At 44.8% G+C, this 12,473-nt stretch overlaps 1 protein-coding gene across 2 annotated transcripts in view; it reads left to right on the forward strand.

The window, feature by feature from the left end:
- The first annotated feature begins 228 nt into the window (after positions 1-228).
- Positions 229-12,473, forward strand: part of LOC137522823 (suppressor of cytokine signaling 3-like) — a 69,167-nt gene continuing 56,922 nt past the window's right edge. For both annotated transcript variants that reach the window (XM_068242927.1, XM_068242928.1), the window contains exon 1: positions 229-633. The gene's annotated coding sequence lies outside the window, so the exon portion shown is untranslated. The remainder of the gene's footprint in view (positions 634-12,473) is intronic.

Genomic DNA, 12,473 nt, shown 5'->3' on the forward strand with positions numbered 1-12,473 from the left:
AAAAGAGATAGAGCATTACAAGTCCACCCCTTTACCAACATCACCCTCAGCACTTCCAGGAATAGAGAGGGAGGGGGGAGGGGCTGAGCGGGGAGAGGGGAGGAGGGACTGGGTGGGCTGAGCGGGGCGAAGGGAGGACGGACTGGGGCTGCCTCGCAGCCAAGCAAACACACTCCACGCACAGCGGACCTCCCCTTTAACCAATAGCAGCTTTGCAAAACAGAAAAAAAACTAAACCCCACACACATACACTATGAAAAAAAAAACCATCCCCTCCCCCTTCAAAAAGTACAGCTTTCAATGTGCTAAAGTGGGATCGGACTTCCAATGGGAAAATTGCTTGAAGAATGCAGAACCCCCGCTACTTTTGCAGACAAGCAGATAGCCTTTATCCTCGGATTCATATTTGCATCCAGTACAAATAAACCCCCCACGGCTGTGTGTTGATTTAAAAAAAAAAGCAGTCTAGGTATTAAGAAGATAAAAAGATTGAAAAAAAAAATCATTTTAGCTCACGTTTCGGCCGAACACTGTTTGCATCAACATATGCATCATGTTGCATGTGATTTTCCAGGTCGCTCATAACAGCTGCTGGCGCTGAATGGAGAGAAGCTAGAGAGAGAGTGGTTGTAGGTGAGTTACTTTCTTTGTTTGTTTGTTTTTTTCCTTACCTCCATTCATCCTCTGATTATTGTTACATGTTTTGCGCTGAGCATTTCCAAGCTCCCCCTCCCTCCCACACATTGTGTACCAGATAACACAACACTGCCAAAAGTTTACATCTTGCAACTTGCTGTTGTTATCTGCCACTTCTTCCACTTGCTAGTGGGACTACAGCTGTGTAGAGTCTATCCCTTGGTTATGAAAGTATTCAGTGTATCCCCTGGATCAGAAAAGTATTCAGTATATCCCTTAATTATAAGATCTGTAGAAGTTTGCCTTGTTTTTTAGAAGTGCAGCCTTGCAGAAAACAACCTCCCTCTGCTACCCTCCAAAAGAAGTATTTTTATGAATGAGTCTTTGTTGTCATTAAGTGTTTGTATAGCGCTGACATTTTCCACAACGCTTTATGGTGTAATTCTGCAATTCGTGTCACTAAATGTCCCGCCGAGAGGCTCACAATCTAATGTCTCGACCGCGGGCTGGGGGCAGTTTGGAAGGATGCCAACGCAACCACCAGTGTGTTTTTGAGATATGCTAACATGTAGAGAACATACAAAAAATATACGCATGGAGTGTTTTGGTCGGGAATTGAACATGAGACTCTAATGCTGGGAACACACGATGCAATTTCCTGTCCGATCGATGGGAATCGGGTGATTATTTACAACATTTCAGACCTGTTTATCATCCAGAAAGGGATTGGTATTGCAAAGTGATCATCGGAAAATCGTTCCCTTTATCGATCGGGGGAAATTTGGACATGTACACACAGTACGACTTCCTGTCTTATCACCCTACGATCGGAAGGGATGCATCGTGTGTCCCCAGGATTAATCTACTAGACAAGAATGCTAGCCACTGTGCTACCCAGAATTCAGGTTTGTATTGTTTTGATTGCATTCTACTAATAAGAGGTGACATTTAGTTGCCAATGGTTACTGCATGCTTGCTCTGGGCACTACTACTTTCATCTTGGTCCGCAGAAGCATAATAATATCAACTATTATTATTATTAAGCATTTATATAGTGATGACATTTTTTTCTGCTGCACTTTGCAGAGTATATCAAACTATTCACAACACTATAAAGTTAGCCATATACTACTGGATGTGGCCAAAACATATATCCCTCTCAGATCAGAATCTGATCAGAGAGGAACCTATGTCATTGAATTCTTCCTCACACTGCTCATAGATTTTTTTTAAAATAGATTTCAGCATGAACTTGATTAAAAAGCTATGGAACTGTAGCGTTGCACTGTTCGGTGCAGTGCGCCGATATGGGCCATCGATCTGCCGATGCTCCCCACTGATCGATCGATATCTTCGATTGATTTTGGCTGAAAGTTGATCTGATGATCGATTGGGCTAGCAGGTTGGGTCATCGATTTCTCAAAGATTCGGTACAATCTACCGGAAATTGATAGAAAAAAATCGATAAGTGTATGTACATCTTTACTATTCCTCATTGGGGCTCGCAATGTAATGCCCCTACAACAGACAAGCCAAGAGAAAGGCAACGAGCAAGTATATTTATATGTTGGAGGAAACTGGAATGCCCAGAGGAAACCCACCCAAACACAGGAAAAGTATATACATTTTATGCAGACAGCCTTCCTAGGATTTGAATCCGGATCTAGTGCTGCAAGGCGAGAGCGCAAGACAATTTTTCATCAAACAGCAGGGTTTAAAAAATACTTTTATTCTGTTCACTTGTATAGAGGTAAGCTTAGAATTATGCAGGCTGATATTGTTACAAAATGTACACTTTTTGAATGCAAAGCTTGCAACCTGTTTTGTACTTTATTTAATAACAAACGATGAACAACAGTTGTTTGTTGCTTTGGTTGTGCTGAACTTTCGAAGTGTAAAATTTGGTTGCCATGGGTTACTGCCCTCCTGCTCTCTTTATATAATTTAAATATTCATGTATTGAGGCTTTCCCATGTCGTCAAAGGTACAAGTCATCTCCATCATGCAAGACATGCAGTGATATTTAATATGTGCTTTTCATAACCTAACACATTTAGACCCCAATGCTGGGTCAGAAACAAGTAGGTAGGTAGACTTTGTTGCAAAATGAAAGGGTGGTTCTTTTTTTGTTTGTTTGTTGGTGTGTCTGAAAAGCTTCCAATCAGATTTTACATGCAGATGAATTTGTCTTCATTTAAAAACCAAAAAGATAAGTGGACCAGTAATTTCCCATAGCAACCAATCAGCAACCACTGTCATTGTGCTGAACTGATGGAAGGTGAAAACGGTTGCTAGGAATTACTCCACATGCGCTGTTTCCAATCCCTCTTTTAAGTGTTTGCATTCAGGTCCTCGGACAATTCTGCACGTTTTATTATGGAGGGCATGCCGTCACATTTTATATAGGCTTCTTATATCTCAAACTACCTAGATTTAAACCAACTTAGAAATAGATATTATAGTTATTGTCAAAGGAGCTTGCAATCGCATCTTGTGGTCAGATTTAAGTTTTGTGTTTAGCTACGTACACACATGCGACAACGATCGTTTGTTGTGAACGACGAACAAACTTTTAATTGACGAAAGAACGATCTAAGTAAAGTTAGCTTTTAAAGGTGTGTAACGATCTGATCGTTAGAACGAACGTTACATCACGTAAAGCGACTATTGTGATTGCGCATAAAAATAAAATGTTCCATGGAGAAATAGAAAAATGCGCATGTCAAGCCTAGTACGAACGACCGTTTCCAACGATGTACTACTTTTGCAAACGATCGTCGTTGGAAAAAATCCGCCAAGCTAGATCGTTCGTTTTTGACGATCTAGCTCATCCGTCGTTAGACTTAATGGTCGTTGGCTGCTTTTTTTAAAACGATCATCGTTTGAAACTATCGGGGAACGATAGTTTCAAACGACTATAGTCGCATCTGTGTACGCACCTTTAGAGTGCAAATTGTTAGAAAAAAAGTGCAAGGTTGCATTTTCACGGGTTACTTATTCACCGGAAGTGTATGTAGTATGCAATATTGCTGACATATATATAAAGTCTTGTGCACACTTTCAATTATTATTGGCCAATCACTGACCAATTTCACCACAGCCATGTAGTAGGAGAGCTTACCTGCACAATCTGCTCGTAGTATTCAATATCTGTTGACCCTCATACTACACGGTGGTGGTAAAATTGGTGGTCAGTGATTGGCCCATTATAATTGGAATTGTGTACCAGGCTTTTGCCTGGAATACACATCCAATATTGATTGGACAATCACTGACCAATTTTACCACCTCCATGTAGTATGAGTGTCAACAGATATTGAATACTACGAGCAGATTGTGCAGGTCAGCTCTCCTACTACATGGCTGAGGTAAAATTCGTAAGTTATTGGCCAATCAACATTGGACGTGTGTACCAGGCTGGGACCCCTGACACTTCAATTTTCACTTTTTCGTGGCTGCTAATTATTTCCAATTAATATGGAATTATATTTATTTACTCAGCCATAGCCTTACATAATGATACATAGATACCGCCATCAGCGGCTTGATTAATAACAAACTATCTACCCGTGTATGCCCAGCATTAGGCTGTATTCACAGTGGGAGGTTGCGGTTTAATGCGACGTTAAAGTCGCAATGTGTCTGCGTTAAGAGGTAACGCACTGCAAGCAGTGAGCTACCACAGCGCAACATTTGTTTAACGCGACTTTAACGTCGCACTGTGAACGGCCCATAGGGTTAGCATTGCAGTGCGGTAAGCTGCGTTATAAGACTTTATAACGTGCGACCATAACGTCCCACTGCGAATGCGACCTTAGACTAGGTTCACACTAGGTCCGGAACCGTATCCGTGGCGCAGTTTTTCAAACCTGATCAAAACCGGAGCCACGGATAGCAATGTTTAAAATAGCAGTCTTTACCCAAACAAAAAACGGATCCGTCTGCGTTTGCTGCATTTTCACGGACCGCATATGGATCCTGATACAAGTAGGAGTAGTGGCAGGCAATAGGAAAATGGATCCCCCTCTACACAGACCGTTTTGGACACAGTAACGTATCTGTTTTCTGTGTCCCAGCCCTGCCTGTGGGTGGGGAGGGGGCCGCCATGCTGGAGGGGGTAGCAGCCAGGACGTGGGGGTTGCACCTGGGTCCCCGCTCCCCCTCCAACTAGTTTCTGCTTAAAATACTTTAAGGCTAGTTACACACCAGGACATTGCGTTTAGGGGACGTTATAGGGCACATAACGTGCCCCTTACGCAACGCCTGGTGCTCTCTGGTGTAGACGTCGGAGTGAGCCGCGTTGTGCAGCTCACTCTGGCGTCCGTGATGCCGTGATGCGTACTCTTGGACGCATGCGGCATCACGTGGTCCCGCCCGGCCAATCGCCGCACAGCGCGGCCGCTCCAGGAAGTAAACACTGGACGTCACTGAGTGCAGTGAATATTAATTAGCTATGTGCCCGGCCGCTCTCCCCTCCTCCCCAACATGACTGAGCATGTGCAAACAGTCTAACGCGGCTTAGCCGCGTAGAACGCACAGCATGCAGCACTTTGCTGCGTTACAATGTAACGCAACGTGGGCAGTGTGAACAGCCCACTTGTGTTACAGTGCTGTGCGTTGGGGGAGCGTTACAGGCTGCACTAATGTGCACCTGTAACGTCCCTGTGTGCCTAAAAATCAATGTTATAAAGCAAGCGGCGAGCGGGGAACTTACCTCCTTGCGCTCCGCCGCTAGCCGCAACATTTCCTGTATGCCACCCAATGAAGTACAGAAGGCGGCATTAGGAAGTGACGCGGCGAGTGGTAGAACGGAAGAAAGTAAGTTCCGCACCCACCGCTTGCTTTATAACATTGGTTTTTAAAGTATTTTAAGCATAAACTAGCTGGAGGGGGTGCGGGGAAGGGGGGACCCAGGTGAGGGACGACGAACTCCCTCCCCGCCGTCCGCCGCAACTCCCCCCCCCCCCCCCCCCCCCGTCCTGGCTGTTACCCTTTCCAGCATAGCGCCCCCTAGGCCTGAACGATTTTAGGAAAAAAATGAATTGAGCGATTTCTGTCCGGAATTGCGATTTCAATTCGATTCACGATCTCCTTCAAATTAAGCTGTGTTCCCCCCTCTGTGCCTGTTTGTTCCCCCTCTGTCCCCCTGTCTCTCCTTGTGCCCCCTTTGCCTCTTCATGCCTCCTTTGAGTCTCTCTCTTGCCCCCTTTGTGCTTCTGTGCCCCCTCTGTGTCTCTCTCTGTGCCCCAAGCTGCATCCGTTCTGGACATAGCTTCCAGCACGAGTCCATCGATGCCCGTCTATCCACTTCTTGCAGGCTCAAATGCACAGAATACTTCCTGTATGTCATGTGACTTACAGGAACTCAGAATTTTGCCCAAGCACAAAATCCGGCAGAGGGCGATAGAGGACGGAAAGTATGTCCAATACTGCGGGCCGCACGCGCTGGGACTTTGGAAAAGTTTGAAGGCGCTTCTTCAAACCTCCCCATGTGGAAATGACATGATTGCGATATTTGCCACTTTGACGATTCTGAAATTGTGATCTTGGTGATCACGATTTCGATTTAAAATCGATTTATCTTTCAGGCCTAGCGCCCCCCCCCCCCACCCACCCAGCCTTACTGTGCAGGGGGTCCTCCGGAACAAAGGGGCCCTACAGCTGCAGTTCCTGGCAACTGGTCAGGTTTCCTCTCACGTTCCAACCTATTCTGGGAAAATAAAACCAGAGATTTAGGTTGGTTGCCCCAGCAGCGATGGTGATTGTGGTTCCAGGAACTGCAGTACTCATTTGTGTCTGGCTGGGAACGCACTCGGCAAAAACGGAAAACGTACAAAATACAAGTCAATGGGCCGCATGAAAAAACGCATATGCTTGCGTTCTGCAATGTGGGTTTTCAAAAACGCTGGTTTTGTTGCATGTTTTTCAAAAATGCATAAAAAACGCACCTAATGAAAGTCAATGGTGACACAGAGGTATTGCGTTTTAGTGCGTTTTGCATTCACTTTTATATGCATTTTTAAAAAAACGAAGTTTGCTGATGTATTTCCCCTCCCTGTTGACATCCTAGTGATTTGCATAAAACTTATTAAAAAACGCATACAAAACGCATATGTGATTTATATATGCAAACCGCAAATGCATTAAAACGCATACAAAATGCAGGAAAAACACCCGAACGCATATGCAGCAAAACGCTACGTTTCCGGCACTGCCTAGTGTGTTCCCAGCCTCTCTGATTCCTGCAGTATCGTCATCAGTTAGACGGTTATGAAAACTGGACAATTCCCTTGTTTTTCTATGAGGCTTGGTTCACACTGCACAGATCAAAAAGTGATCCCGTAAAAACTGATCCATTTTCAGTTTCAAATGGATCAGTTGTTAACAATGGGCATCAGTTTTTCATCCTTGTGTTCTGTTCTGTTACTTGTTGCCTTCCGTTTGGTATACCCACGGCACATCTGACGGATCCGCAGACTCCCTATACTTGCATTCCGTTCACTGGGAGTGACAAAATGGATCTGATACGAACGGACTTATGTGAACAGATCCTATTGCTTTGCATAGGTTCTGTGTAACCATTGGGATCCATTTGGTTTCGTTCTGCTAAGTGGAACTTTTTTTGTGCAATGTGGGATTGGACCAACTGGGGCATTTTGGGATCATTGACAATCGCTGGTGATTCCCAAAAATGCTTTGCCAATGAAAGTAAGTGGTTGGAAGCCCACTAGTGCGATTGCGATTAGTAGTAATCGCAGGACTTGCAGCATTTTGAGCGCAAGTGCTGCAAAATTACTTTGAAAAGTGATTTTCAAGAGCTGTGGGGGGACCAAGCGATTACAATTTAAATAAACTTTGTTATACTCACCAGGTATCTGGATTTCCTGCTTCCGCCATAGCCCGTCCCCCCAAAAAAAGAGGTCACAGGTGCTTCTCTGAATGGTTCTAGACAAGCACCTATGACCTCTTCCTTTGGTGGCACGACTGTGGACGGAGGCTGGACATTTGACACCTGGTGGTAAGTAGTATAATAAAGTTTATTTTTAAAAAAAAATGAAAATCGTTAATTGTGTGGGAAACACGATCGTTATGGTACTAGGAATCGCTGCACACAGCGCTGCAGCAATTTTTAGTGGGTTCCAGGCCTCTGCACAAGGTAAATAGAACATAACTAAGATAAAAAGAAACATGTAAATGCTAATTTCCATTGATCTGAAATCACCATTCCATGGTCTCAGCAAGCCTCATTTCCAGTAACACTGGGAGTGTCCTGTATTGTCTCCAGCTCGCCTGTGTCCATTCTTCCTCTCCCAATCGAATATCAAGGACCCATTTCCACTGAGTTTGAAATTTCTATGCAAATATTCGCATTAACACAATCAGCGGGAAGGGACGCGGACGGGGAGCGGTGGCATAGAGGAGGCGGGGGAGCGGCGGAGAGTGACAGCGTACATGTAAACAGCCTGCTTGCGACGCGCTGTGTGTTGCTAGCACGGCGGTTTACTTTGGGGGGCACAGCGCAGGGGGGGGGGGGCCTGGGGGGAGATAATATAGCAACAGAGGCTGGGTATTATATGCAGAACCAGCCTCTGTGCGCAATTAGGATTTGTAAATCCCACCTCGAGTTCTCTTTAAGGGTAGGAACACACTAGGCAAATTCGCATATGCGTATATCCTGGGGGTGGGAACACACTAGGCAGTGCGGTAAAAGTAGCGTTTTGCTATATATACTTTTGTGCGTTTTTAGTGCGTTTGCGTTTTTGTTCCGCACATGCATTTTTCTTGCATCTTGTGTGCGTTTTAATGTGTTTGCGGTTCGCATATATAAATCACATATGCGTTTTGCATGCGTTTTTTTTTTTTTATGCATTTTATGCAAACCACTAGTGAGTCAACAGGAATCAGAAATACATCATCAAACTTTTTTTTTTTTTTTTTAACGCATAAAAAAACACACACAAAAACGCAATACCTCTGTGTCACCATTGACTTTCATTATGTGCGTTTTACATGCGTTTTGGAAAAATATGTAGCAAGACCAGCAAGATAAACGCACATTGCAGGACACAAACATAGCATTTCTGCCTAGTGTGTTCCTACCCAGAAACCAATCCATTCAATGGAGTCGTTTCCATTGCATGCGTTTTTCCAAATGCACTGTGATGCAGGAAAAAATATGGACTGCATGCTGCAGATTTTAGCACCACGCACTGTCTTGCATGTGAATCGCGATTAATGAAAGTCAGTGGTTCAGGATGCCAATGCGAATTTTCACTTTTTTATAGTATGCGGTTTCCCATCTAACATGATTCTTCCTGATTCATGTGTAGTCACAGTGATGTCATGTTACTATGGAGATTAAAGATTGGATGCGAAAATTCACTTTCAGAATGCGCATAAAACACGCATAAAAATGCATGCGGTTTCACAATTTCTAATTAAAAACATGTCCACAGCCATACGCAAATCATATGCGAGACAGTGGAAATAGGCACTTACCAATTTAAAAAAAAAGTGCTGTTTGCTAATTGCTATGTACAAAACAATCCCTGGGGATTTATCAGGCACAGGTGATGAGGAGTATAGATAATTGTTTAACAGCAGAGTATATGTAAACTGCACCACAGATAAAACTCTCTGTCTACACTAGGTGTCCTGTTGGTTCAGGAGCACAACCCTATCATGATAGCAGATTATTTAATTGTTCAACTGCCTCTTGGTGCTATGTCATACCAGGGAGTCAACCAGTCAGCATCTGGACCTAGCACGGTGCAAGGATATGTCTCAAAATTGCAGAAAAGACCCAGGGCCCATATGCAACTCACTTTTTCTCCTGAGTTTTCTCCAAGGTGAAATTTTCACAATGTATCATAAAATCCCTCTTATGGTGGCCATACACGGTACAATAAAAACGTTTGATTTTCCCGTTTATTCGATCTAAATGATCGAATTGAATGAAAGTTGAAAATATTTTTTTTTTCGATCAAGAAATTTGAACGATTATCCCGTTTTTTCGGGAAAAATGATCGGACATGCTGGAAAAATCTTTATATTCGATCTAATGGAATAATCGAACTAAATTATCTAATTGAAAAATTGTACCATGTATGGCCACCTTTAAAGAGAACCCGAGGTGGGTTCTAAGAACGCTAATTGCACACAGAGGCTTAGTCTGCATATACTGCCCAGCCTCTGTTGCTGTACCGATCCACCCACAGGCCCTCTTGCGCTCTGCTTGACCCCCATAAATCATACGCCGAGCTGTCTACACGCAGCGCGTCGCAGCCGGCTGTTTACCTCTGGATCTGTCACTCTCGGCGCTCCCCCGTCTCCTCCATATCTCCGGTCCCCACCTGCGTCCCTTCCCTCCAATCAGCGGGGAGGGAAGGGACGCGGACTCTCACGTGCACAGTATAGAGCGGCCTGACTTCGGGAGCTCGAATGCTCCCGAAGACTTCCGAAGCCCACCCCCAGCAGAAGCGAGCAGTCTTTGACCCATGGGGAGTAGGAAGGCTCTATAGACGAACACTTTCATTCCAGCGCAGGAGACTTGGGCACAGCAGTGATTAACTTCAGCGCCGTCAGAAGACGGAGCTGAAGTTACTTATAAAACACTATAATTCAGCCTCCAGCAATTGCTGGAAGCTGAATTATTTCATTCCGCACCATCCATTGCGGCCTGGAGGGGGAATAGTATTTAACGTCGATGGGAATTTGTGCAGGAACAGGATAAGCCATATATAACGGCTGTATCCTGCAACAAAGTCTCCTGTGCCAATTCCTCTCGTACGCTCTGCCTCTATAGGACCCAGAACCTTCCCTCTTCTTTGGTAAGTATCAGTTTTTTGTTTTCATTTTTGCTTCAGACTCCCTTCAAAAATTTGACTTTATTGCATAAGAGCATTAAAAGCACAACGTTTCGGCTCATAGGCCTTTGTCAAGTGCGCACTTGTCAAAGGCTTGTGTGCTGAAAGGTTGTGTTTAATCCTGTGATGCAATAAAGTCGAGCTTTTAAGCTTCAAATCCAGGTGGAGACCTTTCTGTTTTTGCAATTTTCAGGAGCACAAGCCTTTCAAACAGTCTTTTTCCAGTAGCGCTTCCAAAAGTCTCTAAATTATACAACAGATATCAGCCAACTTGATTCACCACAGTGTAATCACATAACGTTTCTAAGCCACTCCCATCCGTGCGCTAGGAGATGTAGTGTGATTACACTGTGGTGAATCAAGTTGGCTGATATTCGTATATATAACTAGGAGATTTTTGGAAGCGCTGCTGGAAAAATACTGGTGGTAGATGATTGTTTAGACAAGAGAGAATACTCACATCTTTAGTAGAGATGGTCAGTGAGTAAATAGATCCAGTGGACACCCCTACAGCAATTTGTGCATCAAAATTCTTGGTTATTAAAGAGGTTCTGTAAGAAATAAGAGTGCCCCTATGGGTACTTACCTTGGTTGAGGAAAGCCTCAGGATCCTAATGAGGCTTCCTCCGACCCTCCGTTCCAGTGCTGTCAGCCGCCGAAGATCCGCCAAGGCTCCAGAATCATAACATTCCTGTGTCAGCCTCATGCAGGCACAGTATCAGTTTTCCTAGGGGCTCAGGCAGAAATAGTTGAGCCCGATCGGATCAATTCTACTGTGCAGGCGCAGACACGGTGCGCCTTCACAGTAGAGCAGATCCAATTGGGCTCAGCTATTTCCATATGAGCTCAAAGGGAAGCCATTACTGTGCCTGCACGAATCTCACACAGGATTGTTATGATCCTGGAGCCCCGGCGAATCTACGGCAGCTGACAGCGCTGGATTGGAGGGATGGGGGAAGCCTCATTAGGATCCAGAAGCTTCCCCCTCCTGAGGTAAGTACCCATAGGGGCACTTTTTTTCTTACAGATCCTCTTTAAAGTTGATGTGAATGAGAGAACTCACTTCAGGTTAGATACTTACCTACAGTATGTAGGGGTCTGGATCCCATAGAGCCTTCCCAGTCCCACCATTTCAGCACCACTTGGGAAGCCTTGGAAATGTACACGCCTCCTCGAATACTTCTGAAGACGAGCCCATCTGTACTGCGCATGTGCGATTCCGGGCTTGTGCATGTGCAGTACAGATGTGCCCATGTTCGGAAGCACTTGGGGACATGAGTTCTTCTGAAGGCTGCCCAAGAAGTACCAAAGACACATCCTGTCACAGAACTTAATCCCTTGCCGGCTGCTCCATGCCGATTGGCGTGAACGCGGTGGCAGCAGCCCCAGGACCACTCCATGCTAATTGGTGTGAAGTCCTGGGGCAGAGTTTTGCAGGAGATTGCGTGCCTCCGTCATCAGTCTCCCAGCGGTGATCGCCACTTAGAGACTGCTACACGGTGAAATCGCCGTCTATTTACATGGTACAGCACTGCAATCTACTGCCCCCCCCCCCCCCTGCAAAGGCAAGGGTTGCAGGGGCTACTGTCACACCACCAATGCCAGGAGTGGGGCTTTAATTAGGCTGCATGCCTTGTACAAAGCAGTTATGATGTGAAATATCCAGTAGCCCAAAGCAAGCAATCAGGAAGTACATTTGACCGGAATCAGATTGGTTGCTATAAGTTACAGAACTTTCTTCTCAATACTAAAAGCCCGAAAGACACTAGGTGACTCTTCCGCCTTCTAATGAAACAAACATAATATAGCGTTGACTAACCTTCAATAAAGCAGACAGGAATACCAAGTGCTTAAAATAGCTACGTGATCCGTGTTGCTTTCAGCGTGTCCAAACGTCGCTTCCTTATCTTGTATTTGGAATTCAGCAGAACCCAGAAACACAAGCAGATTAATCTGGCTCCTCTATTAAAT

This window comes from Hyperolius riggenbachi, chromosome 6, assembly GCF_040937935.1.
Source record: "Hyperolius riggenbachi isolate aHypRig1 chromosome 6, aHypRig1.pri, whole genome shotgun sequence".
Taxonomy (NCBI): Eukaryota; Metazoa; Chordata; class Amphibia; order Anura; family Hyperoliidae; genus Hyperolius; species Hyperolius riggenbachi.